Raw genomic sequence first — 12,843 nt, 5'->3', positions numbered from 1 at the left:
CTAGAAAATTGAGCCCTAAATCTGTGTGCCAGAGAAATGTATTTTCCTAAATCAATTTTTTTGAAAAAGACCTGACAAAGACCATCAAGAATGGAAGAGAAAATAAGGATAGAGATTAAGCACAGGGACACAGGTATAAGCCAGAATGTTTGGGTTGGAACACTTGTTCTATCATTTTCTTGTTATCTGATCTTGGTACCTCAGTTACCCTATCTGCAAAATGGGAATAATAAAAAGTACCTACTCCGTATGGTTGTTATAGGAATTAAACACCGGTAAATTAGTACATGTAAGGTTTTGACAGCAATCGGCATTATATAAAGTGTTTACTTATTATGATCATCATGACTAGATCATCTAAATCATCTATACAAATGCCTCTCCCTACTCAAAATCTTCCTTAATTGATCTAGTAGAATTTAATACCTCCCTCCTAGGCTTCCCCACAAAAGGCATGTGTATTACAGTTATTTGGGTACATTTTTTTTCTCCCATTAGATTCTATCTCTCTGAAGATAAAGACTACAGCTCATCTGAGTCCACCAGAGAGCAAATATTGTTCACTGTTGTCCTTCTTTTCCCTCTCTCTAAAGGTTCTGAACAATCATACCCTGTCAATTAGCAAACCTTTACCTGGAGACAAGAGCTTTAAGTAACCAGTGCACTTAAATATTGGTCTTACCATACTAAATAAGAGCTCCTAAGACTTAAACAAAATTTTGTGGTGAGAGGGAGGGAGGAAAGGACTGATTTAATATGTTTAAACTGCTAAGGATATTTTTTAAACCTAATTTATTTTTTTTTAAATTTCTTATGCCTTACAAGCTTACTTGCATTATTTCATTCAAAAAAGCCCATGGTACTTTTAATATAAACATACAGTAGCATAATTTCTGCATATGTCGAATCTAACCTAATCATAACTTGCCCATCTGCTGATTTTAATGTAACCCTGGGGATGCTAGAAGACAATATGCTTGCTTGATCCACCCTACACTATTTATGTAAAATAAAAATCATTTTAACATTACATTGAGATGCAAATCTTTCTGGCTTTATTTTTGCCCTCTTTTCCCTCTTAAAAAAAGTGACACACACACACACACATACACACACACACACACACACACCAAGCCTCCAACTTATTCCGGATCACTGGGAAAGCACTTGCTGAAGCATTATCCAACTTCGCTCACACAATGATGTTGCCCTTACTTTGAGAGAACAGAACTTTTCTGAAAACAAATGGCTGAATTGAGTGCATTTTCTACAAATTTTCCTTTGTATATTATAGTGTCCTACCTTTTGAAATTAATTTTTCAGCATAAAAACTGCTGAGGACACATTCATTTGCATGAATTTTCCTGGTCTCTGACTCATTTTAAAACAAACTAAAAAACAGAAGGCTGAAAAAGAATTGCACCCATTTACTGTGGCTTTTCTAATTTTTTTCATTCCTCAGTGGCCAGGCCTTTTCAAAGGAGTACAAAAACTGCACCCAATTTATTTTTCATCCTAAACACATCCCAGCCAAATGGAAAACATTATCAGCCATCTTAACCAGGAGAAAAACACAAAGCTAAGTCACATCAGACCAAGTTTTTTGTTTTTTGTTTTTTACTTTTGAGATCAGGACTTTACTTTAATGAACCTATGCAATGAACAAATGTAATCACAATTTAAAATCATATTTTGAACTAATTTCTCTTCCTTAAATAGTCACAATGATGGCTAATTCACTTATAATACCTCTCAGTTACTGGGTAGAGTATAGTAAACTTAATTGTTTTATATATCCTGAGGCATACAAAGAAAGGTCAATCAAACACAAAGAGGTTCCCAGAATTTTACATACTTAGATGACCGAGACAAAAAATCTGCACCGTGTAAGTAAAACTGGGCTTAAGCAACAATAGGTCCTGCCTTAAAGCAGGGAGACCTGACAAGCTAAGTCCCCACCCCACCCCCACCCCCTTAAGGACAAGGTCTCACTCCCCTCTTACAAACAAGAGGCATAAATCAAAACACTAAGAGTTGTCTCCTCAGACTTTAGCCGTAAGAAAGCTAACATTGAAGCCTTTTCCGAGCAACTGGCTTCTATCAAAAGTTATCACAAGTTATGTGAAACAGACAAGAGCGTTGGTTCTACATTTTACCAAGTGAGACAACAGCATCACAGTTTTTGGACAAGCCACCACTTCCAGCACCTCCAGCTCTTCCCGTCCCCCTCCCCCATTTCTTTTTATATCCTTCCTCCAAACTTGCAACCCGAAAAGTGATCCCACAAAACAAAAGCAGCATCAGTAAACGGGAGGCCACTGGTTTTGAAAATAAAGTTTGTTCTTTTGCTGTCAACCTGATAACTTTTTAAAGATGAAATACCTCCTACTCGATCGGGTACAACCTTTCCTGTTCCCTTATTAAACCACCACTCGTTTGCCCCCGAGAGTAAAAAGGAAAAAAAGGAGTGGGAGAAAATAATGTTGAAAAGAGGGTGTACGGTGCCAGGAGTAGGGGCAGATTTTGAGACCGGTGTTGAACACTCCGTGCTTTTGAGAGCTGGGAGGCTTTACTGTGTCGATCTGAGAAGTGTTTAGCAATCTGACGCATCAGTTTTTAGGAATGGTACACAAGCAGCCCCCACAATTTGAGCCATGCCTAGAATCCTTCTTCTCGGTGACATCGGCTGGAGGGCACGGGACGGGCGGGCAAGGGGTACCAGGAGAGGTTCCGCGACATTTGTTATTGTTTATGAAGCCCAGGCAGGGACTGGGATCGGGGTGCTCGGGGGCCGAGGAGTGAAAGGGGAGAGGAGCAGGGAAGCACAAAGATTCCTCCCAGGGCTCGGGGCTACCTCTCCGGGGACTGGGGGGCTAGTATCACCTCGGGGAACAAGAGGGCCAAGGCCGTCCCTGGAGCTTCACTGGAGAGACACTGCCAGCCGCGACATTAGCCCGGCTGTCCCTGGACACCCAAAGACACAGAAGATCTCCTCCGACTCCTGCTCGCAGAGTTGGGGCTGGCGCACCGAGCGGGGCCCCCTGCCGCGGCCGCCGCGCGCCGCATCCGCGTACTCACCTGCCTCCGGTCGCGCCCGCGGCCGGCTCAGCCTCCGCACGGACCGCAGCCGGTCCGGGGCCCGTCCGCTCCCTTTTGCCCGCTCCGCCCTCGCCCCGCCCCCGGGAGGTGGCACCCGCGGCCGCGCCGGAATCTCGGGGCGGCCTTCCTGAACTCTCGCGATCCCTCCCTCCTCGGCTTCTCTGTGGCTGGGCCGGTCAGACTCGGCCCTGACGTCATACGCACCACAGCCGGAAGTAGCCTTCTGTCGTCAACACCGACTCGTCTGCCCCACCCACCTACTCCTGGTGAATTCCTGATGGCTCTGGAAGAGTTGGCTGGGCAGTAACTACTTCCCTCATTCATCAACCTCACCTCACTGTACCTCTTCTCTGTTCAAAGCTGGTTCAGGCCTCTCGTGAGCATGCCCAGTGTGTTGCCATATTAGTCACGTGTCCTAAGTAACAGATTTTTTTTTTCTTAATACTTCACAACGTAATGCAAAGAATGCAAAGAATACTTCACAATGTAATGCAAAGAAATGGAAAGGGGTTTAGAGACAATCCCCACGAATCCACACTTTTTGCTGATTAGGAAAGGGTGGTCGACAAAGATGGTTTGGCTGACCAACTTGCTTAATCAGTAGCTGTGGGATCTAGAAGCCACCCAGGTTCCTTAATCCCGACTCCACACTCACCATGACTCCACAGCGAAGACTTGAAAGGGATTCAAATTTGGAAAAGCCACAAAAAAACTTGGAGGCATACATGAAAAACTTGTTTACCTTGTCTTGGAAAATCTAAAATAACTGACAGTACTGGGCTGCTTTATGTAGGATCTGAGAACTAGAAGGGAAATCCCTGCGGTGTGATTCAAAAGCGATGGCTTTGTGAAGATGATGCCTTTGACTTTGGAGGAAAAAGTTACTGGGCAAACCAAATACAGTCGTTCCCAATTATTGTCAACAAATTTATCTTCGATCTGAAAAATGGAGGTGTTACAAAATACCCTTGGCAAGAGACTACTAAGACAATATGTGAAGCTGTTATTGTGCTTGCATAAAATATAATTATCTTCAGTTTCACTAAGAGAAAGTGATAGATGCAAAAGATGTAGGGAAGCATCATGACATCACTTCTCTCTCTCTCTCTCTCTCTCTTTTTTTTTTTTTACACCCTGTGCTTTCTCATATATAGCTTGGTAACAGAAAAAGCACTACTTTGGTAATTAGTGTATTCTTGAGGAAATCAGTTCCACCGATATCATATGGTCCTTTTGAGACTCAAATAACAATTGCCATATACGAGTATTAGGAGGTTTAATTGTGATTAAACGTGCTTGACAGAGGCCTGTACACCTCTCTCCCTCCACCACACACCTACATATATCAACGTAAATGAGTAGAATGGAGAACAGTTTATGGAGTGTTCTACAGCAAATTTATGCTTTCAAATATGCCATATATTTTTCATAGCACTGAAGTAATATGGACTAGTTCGGGGTATCAGAGTAGGAAAATATGGAGACTGAAGCTTTGACCTCCAGTTTCTAAACTGAAGCTATTCTAAACAAATTCCCACAGGAAGTTGTTGAAAGTGCCTAAACTGAAATACATTATTGCTTTATGCCAGTCAGGAAGCTTGGTGAAATCTGGGGACCTTTCTCAGAATATTGTTCTTAAATGCATAAAATAAACTGTCTAGGACTACAAAGGAGATCGATTTTATTGACATACAGTTATAAAAATACTAAAAAGTAAATTTGTGGTATAGTTATATGATAGGCAGCTTCTAAGATGACTCCCAATAGTCCTCATTTCTGGAATTCCTGTCTTGTGCAACTCCCTCTTCTTCAGTGTGGATCTAGTGACTTGGTTCTGAAAAAGAAAATATAGCAAAACTGATGGGATGTCGCATCTCATGAATAAGTTACAAAAAGAATCTGGCTTCCATCTTGCTATCCTCTCTTGTTCTCTCCCTTGCTCGTTCTGGTGGAAATCAGCTTGCCATGCTGTGACCTATCTTATGGAGAGGCTCATGTGACAGGGAACCGGGAGAGGTCTCTGGTCAGCAGCCACCAAAGATCCGAGGCACTCGATCCAACAGTCCATGAAGAACTGCTGACAACCTGAGTGAGCTTGGGAGCAGATTATTTCCCAGGTGAGCCTCGAGGTGACTGCAGCCCTAACAGACCCCTTGATTGCAGCCTGGGAAAGGGCCCTGAGCCACAGACCCAGCTAAACCATGTCAGATTCCTGTCCCACAGAGACCGTGAAATAATAAATATTTGTTATTTAAGCCCCTAATTTGGGGGATAATTTATTACACAAAGATAACAGTTATATATTTGTGTCTTTATTAATGCATTAAATGACAAGATCAAGACCTACAGTAATTTTGGAGTAGCGATGCACATAAACAATATCTTAGATGTCTGCAACAACTTTAGTGTGGTAGAAAATATGTATGATTTCTCCTGGGGGTGAAGTCACAGGTTGCTAATATTACTGTGGTTTGCTGACTACATTCATAATGGAAGAAATGCTCATTTACAGTTATGCTTTAGTGAAAAAAATATAAATATAGATATATGTTAAAATATAAGTATATATATTATGGATATATTTGCTTTTTCATCAAATTTCATAGACCCAGAGTAAGAACTCATGGCCTAAATAACAGGTTATTTGTAGGGCCTTCCAAAACTCTTATTATCAACTCTCTCAGACATTAGAATTAAAGTTCAGATAATAAACCCAGTCAACAGATACAGACCATGGCCACTGCTTACTTTATTAACCTACGGTTGAACATGAATGTTTATCCCCTATCTTTCACTTATTCCCTCTTCTCCAAAGCTATGCTAAATGTAGATAGGCTAAAATCTTAGGCTGGAAAGTGAGAAAACTTTTTATCGAAAACCTCTACCAGTGTCAGAATTCATCTGATTTTTGTTTTCAGTATATAAGCTGAAATCGTTAGCTCCCTGACCAAAGTGACTCTTTAGTATTACCTTTACTCTCCTGGGCCTACCTCATGGTAAGTAAGCAGTGAATGCCAAATGATGGCAGTAAGTAATAATAGAAGGAAATTATTAATAAAATCTTTCCACTGGGTGAGTAAAGCTGTTTTCCTGTATATGCAGCTTTATAATTGTGGGATATGGCCAAAGCAGTATTTGGAGGCTAGTTTATGGCTTTAAATGCATTTAACAGAATACACAAAATGTAAAAACAGGTGAACCAAGCTCTTAACTCAGGAAACTTGAAAAAGCAAACAAATCTAAAGAAAATAGAAAGATGTAAAGATTAGTGCAGAATCCCTTCCGGGGTCCATGGCCCTTATGTGCACCATGTATTGCAGCTCAAAACATAATCCGTCCTAGATATAACTCTGTTTTTCAAATGGGTGTAAATTCTATTATGATTAACAAATTCAAATACAGTTCTAAGATATAAAGGCAGAAAGTAATGCAATAGGAAATTTTTTTAAGACCGAAATTGACCTATAACCTCCAAAAGGTGATTCTTTAAAAGTCAAGGAAGTAGGAAAAACCTTGGCAAGACTAATTCAAGAACAAATAGAAAAGACATAAATAGAAAGAATGATAATGGAGATGTAACTGGTACGGAAATTTTTTAAAGCATAAAAAATTGTGATTAAAAAAGAGAGAGAGACTAAAGACAAGCTGGTTGAGCAGTCCCCTCTGTGTGAATAAAAGTAATGTTAATTCCTGATTCACTCCACGTTTAGACTAAAGAGCAACTAATGTTTACTGAGTCTGTGTGTCAAGCACTGTGCTCTTGGCTTGTGCTATCTCATTTAATCCTTATATTAAGCCTGTGAGTTAAGTACTGTTATCCCATTTTCAGATGATGAAACTGAGGCTCAGAGAGCTAGAGTGATTTACCTCAGTCACCCCAGAGAGCGAATGACAAAGGCAGCCACTCAGATTCCCAAAAGAAGCACTACTGAGCAAAAGCAAAAACAAGAAATCTGGAGACAGAGATACTTGTTTTAAGTCACTTGCCTATTTAACAACACGCACAGCGACTGTTAGCTATTCTTGTTATGATAATCCCCATACTTTAAATGGGTTTAAGACCACCACCTCAAACACACAAGAGATAAGGGCAGAAATTCACTTTCAAGGGTGTTTATCCCAGCATTATTTATTCACAGCCGTGAAAAAGTTGGAATTCACCCAGATGTTGAAAGGTAGGAGTCAGTGCGATAAATTATGGCAGAGCCACCCAATGTAATAGCACGTATGTGTTAGAAATCATAAGTAGATCAATGAGTGACATGGGAAGATGTTCAGAATATATGGTTAGGTTTGAGAATCCTTTTAAAGCAGGTTGCCAAGAGTGCAATATCTTTTGTATGAAAATTATGTGAAAAATAACGTGTATATATGTAGACATTCATAATACGCACGTTCATATGCATACTCCAAGACTGAGAAGAAAGACACTAGAAGGACAGTTTTCTCTCAATGTGATTATGAAAAAAAAATTATGATTGTACAATGTTACGCTAGTAGATTTTTAAAAATTTAAAAATTTTTTTAAAGGAGAGAGAGAAAGAATAGGTGCTTTTCAGTTTTCCATGGAAATCCATTAATTTTCTTACTATGGAAAAAAAATGGAAAGCTTATGGAATAATGCCTTTCCAGTTTGACCCTAAGAGTGTTTGATTCCTGACTCCTCTTCTCACAGTCCCGACTTTCAAAGGGGCTCTTGCTCAGCCAAGCTAAGTGCAACTGCGTTTCTTTGAAAATAAAGGCTCTGTTCTGTAAGCTTTGGGGGCCTTTCACTGGACCCCTTGATCAAACACACGCCAGTCCATTCAGAACTCTCGCCAGACTGCCTTCCGCAAAGCACTTTATAAACCTGGGAACAATGACTTTTAATTGATCCCTGCTTTAATCTTTAACCTGCTTGACTAAATAGCAAACTATTGATCACTGAGGGTCTAAAGCATTCCCAGATTTGGGCTCTTTCTCCCCCAAAATGAAAAGCACCTATGTAAATCAGATGCCTGAAGAAAAGCATGAAGGAAAAGTGAAAATTACTTTATGTCGAACTTCGTGTTATGTTTATTGCTCTGCAAAGGGTAATATAGAACCAAATGGGATTTTAATTCCGAGGACCTGGTTCTGTTATTAGCTGTATGACCTAGGACAGATCAAAAGAGTTCCCTGAAGTCTTATTTCTGCATCTGCAAAATGAAGAATATCAACACAACAGTTGCTGCAAAGATGAAATGTAATTATGTATGGCAAAAGCACTTTGAGACCTATAAAACCCTATACTGGAAATAATATTAGATTAAAGATAGAAAGATCTCAATATGAATAGCTACCTCCTAGGATCACTGTGAAGATTAAGTGAAATTAAATAAGCTAAATTAAGCACCTAGTATAGGACCCAGAATATATTCACATTCAGTTCAAGTTAACTATTATCATTTCTGCTAATAACAGTATTTAGTGATACAATAAAAACACACGTTTCAGAATGGAACCCGCTTTTCTCTTGTCAACTACAAGTCAAATGGATTCTCTGCGTTTAAGGAACATTTTTGATGATGTTAACATCCATGAAAAGAAAAAAAGTCCCTATCAGACCTTTCCTGCTCAGATTCTCATCTGCTTTCCATTGATTCTTAGAAATTCCTGATACTGAGCTACAAATACAGTGGATTTTCCATCTGTGAAATAGGAACTCTAGTGCATGAGTAAGATGAGGCTAAGTGATGCTGCGGTAACAGATCATCACAGAATTTTTGTGGCTTCAAATGCTGAGGATTTATTTATTGTTTATGCTTTATGGCCTTTGTAGGTCATCAGTAAGGCCATGCTCATCAGAGGCACTCAGTGTTCTAGGCCAGTGGAGAAGCCATCATCTTGAACATTGCTAGTCCTCACGCCAGAAGGAAAAAAAGATTGGAGGGTCTCAAGTAGAGATTGCTGCTTACAACCCATTAGCCAGAAGTAGTTGCATGACCCTATATAAACAAAAGGGAGCCACGGGGCGCCTGGGTGGCTCAGTCGTTAAGCGTCTGCCTTCGGCCCAGGGCGTGATCCCAGAGTCCTGGGATCGAGCCCCACATCAGGCTCCTCCACTGGGAGCCTGCTTCTTCCTCTCCCACTCCCCCTGCTTGTGTTCCTTCTCTCGCTGGCTGCCTATCTCTCTGTCAAATAAATAAAATCTTTTTTAAAAAAATAAAAATAAATAAATAAAAGGGAGCCAGGAGATAGAATCTTTGGATTCTCCAGGAAGGGGAGAAAACCAGAAATATCTGGCAATTGTACTAATGGCTACCACACATTGTATATTGGGCACGTGAAATTGTACTGTGCAAGTGCTAGCTATTACAATTCCCTTTCTCCACCTCCTAAAGAAAAGCTGACAGTTGTAGTTCCTTGGAGAGGAAAACTGCAGGACACTATGATATTTTGTGATGATACACGCTATATTAGATATGATTTTACAGTTTTAACATCAAGTTAATAAAGAAAAAAAGAAATTTGTTTGGTCTTCAGTTTCCTAAAAATGATCTTCGCTGACCTTAGAAATTCACTAATATTACAATTAAATTTTTAAAAGACTTTTTCTTTTTAAAACTGAGAAGTGTTTTTTCCTTCAATTTTGTTGTCTTCCCCATTCCTAATTTTCAGGTTGAGTACAAAAATTTCATTTTCTCAAGTAAGAGAAAGAAGCCTCCACCAAAGACTGTTTTTCATCAGAATGGTTGAATTCCACTCATAAAAAACCCATTGATGTTTAATGTAGGCAGCCCAAGAAAAGCTAAAATAATTTGAATCCATTCTAGAAAATTATTATAGTCACTTTGGTGTAAAGTACCTATTCATATCCTGTGATTCTAGCACTTAAAATTATTATACTTTAAAAATCGAATACTTTCCAGTTTTAAAAGGAATTTTAATGCTAGCACTCTTATTTTTAACAGTAAGTCATGTGTGTATAGTTTGGTTTTGGAGCTGCACTAGAATTCCTATACTTTATTTGGCTTTTCCTCTATAATATATTAGCCATTTAATATGGAATATGTAAAACAAAGTTGATTTCTTTAAAAGTAATTATGACTCTACTTCAAAGTCTGAATTGTTAGAATTAGCTCTTTAGAGACGGTGTGAGGTCTCAGAAAATCTGTAAACTAAGAGGTTTTAGTTGGGCTTTCTTTTTTATACTTTCCATCTTTGAGGGTGGAGATTTCTTTCCTTTTCTTATAGCCACCCTATTCCGTGACTCTAAGTGCAGGTCCTACTCCCTCAGTTATCTGCTTTATTTTTAAATTTATATATACATATAATTTTTAATTTGTTTTTTTAATGTTGAAATCCCTGGGACTGAAGGAACAGTCCAGATAGAGAATGTCTCTAACTCGAACCCCCATAGTGGGATAGGTGCAAGCAGGTGTTCCTACTACATTCTGAGCTTGGAGGGAAAGTCAGACATGGGACAACTAGCAAACCTGTTTTCCATGGTTTGAAGTAAATTGTCCATGCCTAGAGGCAGAGGATAGGACAGGCCAAGTAGGCAAGCAGGACAGAGGGTCTCTACCGAGTCACATTGGATGTCGGAAAGTGGACCACATTTGGGATCCACATCTAGACTAAGGGCTGATTCCTTAGCCTTGTGGTCTTGGGCACCTTCTTTAAAATTTCTAAACCTCAATTAACTCATCCATAATAGGGATAATTGAGGAGGTCCTCATTATCAGAGGATAATTGTTACTAGGAAAAAAAATTAAGATATTGCATGGAGAGCCAGTATTTTATAGTAAATATAGAAAAAAATTATGTTACATGCATTTTACAATAAAAATATTTGTTAATTAGGGTGCAATTACAACTATATAGTACTTAGACTGGGCAAAGGCTGAATCACGTTAGGGATTTCTCTAGCATAATTTTTCTGACACAATTGTATTATATTACAGATTGACATCCTTTCAGTTGACATTGGACATTACATCACAATCATACAGAGAGGGTCACTCTTGAAAAAAATACCTGTTTGCTGAGATCTATTGATGTTCACATTTTTCTACTTCAAACCTTTGTGTTCAACAGTTTCCACTACGTTGAAGCAGTTAAAACAATTGAGCTTCCTTCTCAGTGATCTCTTCCCATTAGAGGATGCCAACTTTAGGGCAATTCCTAGAACTGGGTGAAAGGGAATGCACGTTTTACACTTCTATACTTATTGCCAAATCGCTCTCCAAAGAGTGTACTAATTTCCACTATAACCAGCACACAATACAAGCAAATGTCCACTTCCCCATGCTTGTTCATGCTGGGCTTTATCGATATCTTTAATCTTGCCCAAGAAAGACTAAGACCTTGGTATGCTGTTAGAGAGCGACCCTAGTGTTAAATAGAAGAGAAGTTTGTGTGGAGACTCATTCTGTGATAGGTCAATTGGCTAGGAATTATTTTAATGTTTTAATGACTTTTGCTTCTTTGGATGACCTTACAACAGTGGGGATTTGGAGGATGAGAAAGGCCATCTCCCTCCATCTAAGAGAGTTGTGGAGGCTAAATTAGATAAAGGTACATAAAGTGACAGCTACTTCATTGGCACACTATCAGCGTACCTTCTTCCTTTCAGCGGTGAGGCTACGGCTGAGTCAAGAGGGTAGGGAAGTAAGTCACAGATCCTGTGGCTTGCTGGAACATAGGGAATTCAAGTAGGGTCTGGGGCAGACAAGATCATCACTAATGTTGGCTGATGCTCTGTTGATCATTTTCTTTTTGCTGAGTAGTTCTGTAAATCTAGAGATAGGGATTGTGGGGGAGAAGTGACTGGATCCGCCTCTCATTCCGCTGCATTCTCCAACCACCCTGTGAGTCAGGTTGTTGTTTTCAGAGGGTTACCGCACACATTTTATGCTGATTTGGTTTCCTGGAGGAAGTAACCCATATAGAGCTTTCAAAAAATTGATTTTTTTTTTCTGACTAGGCCACACAGGCAGGGCCTTGTGGACAAGGTTAAGATTATCTTCATGTAATAGCAATAGGAAGCTCTTGAAGGATTTCAGGCAGAGGGGTGACATGTCACATTTGCATTTTAAAAATGCTCTGACAATAATATGAAGAATTAGTCTGAGGGGAACCAGAGTGGATAGTAGTGGACCATTAGGAGGCTGAGTTTTATATTTATAAGCACTAAGTCGTATATCATAAGTGGTCTGGTGTAATAATACCATGGTATTATTATTACCAGAAATGAGTATCTGGTCTGCTTGTACATAATTTCCACCAGGGCTGAATGGTGCAAAGATGATCAGATATTAAAAATCAGATAAATTAAAATCAGGTCAATCATCTTACTCATCAAGCAAATTTCTGATTTCATTTCCATTTCCATTTTCTTATGGATTAAGGGTGTGCTAATTAGCCAACAGAAATGATTTGCTGGACAACTACATTTTTCATTATGAATTGCTACATGTTCTTTTCTGAGTTACATTATCCTTACCCTGTATTAATTTCTCTAAGTCTGATTATTTCATCACAAAGTTAAATTTCTGGACACGCATAGTTAAGGGTCAAGCTCTGTCTTAAGCAATCTAGACAAAATTTCTTGTTAACATCTTCATGTTCACTGGCTACAGTGTTTTCTATGGTAGAATCACGTTGGAGTAAAATTCTTATAAGGGGGTTAATATACATACTAACTTTAATCATTTTAATGCTTAAAATAGGCTAGTTGAAATATTATATTATATATTATATTATATGTTAGAGTATATTTTA

At 39.2% G+C, this 12,843-nt stretch overlaps 1 protein-coding gene across 2 annotated transcripts in view; it reads right to left on the bottom strand.

Annotated features, from left to right (window-relative positions):
- The window catches only part of STK38L (serine/threonine kinase 38 like), an 88,917-nt gene extending 85,735 nt beyond the window's left edge, over positions 1 to 3,182 (bottom strand). The window contains exon 1 of one of the 2 annotated variants that reach the window (XM_026502217.4): positions 3,079 to 3,182. The gene's annotated coding sequence lies outside the window, so the exon portion shown is untranslated. Of the gene's footprint in view, positions 1 to 2,883; positions 3,044 to 3,078 lie in introns of those variants that run through there. The other variant, XM_057318774.1, reaches the window with a different exon arrangement.
- Between the last annotated feature and the right edge of the window lie 9,661 nt (positions 3,183 to 12,843).

Source organism: Ursus arctos, unplaced genomic scaffold (assembly GCF_023065955.2).
Source record: "Ursus arctos isolate Adak ecotype North America unplaced genomic scaffold, UrsArc2.0 scaffold_26, whole genome shotgun sequence".
NCBI lineage: Eukaryota > Metazoa > Chordata > Mammalia > Carnivora > Ursidae > Ursus > Ursus arctos.
This window is presented reverse-complemented; position numbering and strand designations above follow the sequence as displayed.